Source organism: Sciurus carolinensis, unplaced genomic scaffold (genome assembly GCF_902686445.1).
Source record: "Sciurus carolinensis unplaced genomic scaffold, mSciCar1.2, whole genome shotgun sequence".
NCBI lineage: Eukaryota > Metazoa > Chordata > Mammalia > Rodentia > Sciuridae > Sciurus > Sciurus carolinensis.
The window spans coordinates 571,461-574,678 of record NW_025920165.1 but is presented as its reverse complement, the minus strand read 5'-3'; positions in this window follow the sequence as shown (position 1 = coordinate 574,678).

The following is a 3,218-nucleotide window of genomic DNA, read 5'->3' as shown; positions in this document are numbered from 1 at the left end:
ATGTATACAAAAGGATTTACCTAGATAATATGTAAATATTCTTCTATTTTATGTAAGAAATTTAATCTTTGTTATCCAAACCAGTTTGAGCAATATTGCCTATCTATGAGAACAAGAACACAAGAACAGTGTGGAACCAATATTGTTAAATGTGTGCTATTACATGGGAATGAAAAATACTTCTTTTCCCAAATTGGAAGTGAGATTAAAGGCACAATGAAACATTCCCTCTGCACTTTATGCTTCCAGGCCTGACTGTGAGATATTAGCAACAGCACACTGTATAGCTCTTCCTTCCTTACAGGTGACTCAGGATAGGACCTCATTTTCCATGTCAAAGTCTTGAGGGAGTTTAATGAGCACCTTCATTTCAGAATCAGCGCATAATTCTGCCTTCTTATACCTAAAATAATGCACTGAAGATTCCTTTCTTGTAAGAGTTTTAGTCAACCATTTTCATCAGTGTGACCAAAGAGCTGGCAAGAAAATGTAGATAATGATAAGATTGTAAGGGACTCATGATTTTAGAGGTCTCAGTCTATAGACAGTCAACCCCATTGCTGTGGGTCTCAGATGAAGCAAATCATTGTGGTGGATGAATGCGGAGGAAAAATATGAGTCATGATATGGTAACTGGGAAACAGAGAAAGAGCTTTGCTCACCAGGGACAAAATATAAAATCAAAATCACACTCTCCGTAATTCACCCAGTCACACCCTATCTGTTTACATTTACTATGCAGTTATTCCATTCTAGAGGATTAATACATTAGGTTAAGACTCTCATATCCTTATCACTTCACCTCTGAACTTTCTTGCATTGTCTCACAAATGAACTATGTGGGACATGTCATATCTGAACTATAACTGTTGTATTAATTAAACCATGAACACTGTAGAGTGGAACAGAAAGTATGACACTTGGATGGATAGGCAGATGTGTCGACAGTTTCTTCTGTACAGGATTCCAGAGTTAGATGGTACCCTTTCCTCAGATGTCACAGGAAACAGACACATACATTCAACAAGTGTTTGATAGAGTCAAACATTTGGCAAAAACTGAGTATGACACCTGTGTCAGGCACAGAGAAAGCCAACCACACATTTTTTTAAATCTCTCCTTTAAGGGTCCAGAGACACACACAAAGAACTAGAGATTTATTTGTAAAATCAAAAAACTTCAAGATGTAGGTCTGCCACCAAAAACACTCATTCTCTCAACTCTGCAGTTATTTCAAGGTAAAGAAAAGGCTGAAAGGGAATAACAGGGAAGGTCATTTTAATCTTTAATTTATTCACAGATACCTCCACTGACTGTTACAGGTTGTTCCCATCACTAGAATATCTGCATGATAATCCCATCATGATATTAAGATGCAGCCTTTCTTGACTGGGGATTTATTTTTTAGCTTCTCATCAATTCCTATCTTGCAACAGGTATGTATGAACACCCACTTCTAGTTCCATTACTCCATAATCTGTGAACTGTTGCACACCCCTAAGCAAACACTATGTAGGTGGAGATATCTGGTCAAACTACTCAGGCATAAATGTAACTGCCTGCCTCAATGGTCAGCAATTCTCAGTCAAATCCATGGTCACATTCAGGAACATTAGGTCTGTTTAGAGGCACTTTTCATGGGGTGATGCTAAGGTATCTAGTAGGTAGGGAAATGGGCATCATCATTAAATGCATCATTAAATGCATCATCATGCACAGGGAAGGCCACCACCACAAGGAAAAATCTGGTCTTTCTTGTTAATCATGCTGAGGCTCTGGAATCCTTGCCTAGATCAGAAATGCTACACACAAAGGCATTGGGCTTTTTCCAGTTCATTATTTTGTCCCCAGTACTTCAAGTACAGTGATTGTCACATAGTAGTTTTGGAAGGGAGGAAAGAAGTAAAATGGAGGAGGAGACAAACAGTATATTTTCAGGAAAAACTTAAAGGGGAGGGGAACTACTAGATTGAGCCTAATTCTTGTTCTACAATCTTTCTGTCAAAGAATTCTACCATCCTTCTCCAAATTTTCCAGTCCAAATCCAGTATTGAGGTTGAGTCAGATTCCCTTCCTTGAATATCAGGCATGATTCCTCCCAAACAGTAACCCCAGTTGAGAAAGTAGTCTTTTCTCCTGCTACTCCCTAAAAAATAGTAAGACAGGAAAAAAGAACTGCTAAATGGTTATCAAAGAAAATGAAATGAGTTGCTAAGAGCTAACCTCTGGATAGCACTTCCCAGCTCAAGCTCAAATGATACCTAACACTTCTGGTTAGGAGAAGGGTCTGCCCTTTCCTGAATTTGAGCACATTCACAGAAAGAAAGGAGGTGGGGATCTATAAAAAAGCAAGAGATTCCCACACCCAGTATCATCTACTCTGGATCCCTGCTCTTCTCTTGAGTAGTCTATTATCTCTGTTCCTACTGTTAAATAAAAACTTGCTTTCTTTGCTTGCCTCAGTTCTCTCAGGTATTATTCTTCAACACCTGGGGTACTCACTCCTGATTTCCAGTATAATAGGGGACAGAGAGTTGTGAGCAGTGAGAACACAAGTTTAAGAGAATAATTCTATACACTGGGACCACTGTACTGACCACTGCATGCTTTATTTTAGAAAAAGCAATTTACCTGCTTCCCTGCCTGGCCTAAGTGTATGGTCTATGTCACATTCCTGAGCAAACTACCTACATTATGCAAGAAAAATGGTGACCTGAAATAATGTTGATAAGAGTGATTCAAATTATTCTGAAGAGTTAAACTTTTGTAACACTTTCAACAGACCAGATCCTGAAAATCAGAACAATAAAGATAATTTACAAGAACTTATGGTTAAGAATCCAATAGAAGCAGTCAGCATGGGTGAAGGTGACCTAGAATTTTTATGGCAGTGAGGATGTAACTGTTTGGTGTCATCCAGCTGTCAGTCAAAAGTCAAAATGTGGACCTGGGAAGGACTCTCTTGAAACTTCCTTGGATTCTTCCAATGAAACTAGAGTGCAGGAGAGGCACACTCTCTCTTTTCTCTGAAGGAATCCACTCTCTCTTGAAAGTGTTCTATTTTCCTTGTAATGTCTCTTCAATAAAATCATTCCTGTTACTCTGAGCGATATGACTATATGACTAAAAGCATTTGATTTGATTTGATTTGATTGATTTGATTTGAATTAGGATTGAAGGTGGGTCTTTGCAATTGCTCAGTTTCCAAGAAGTCACCA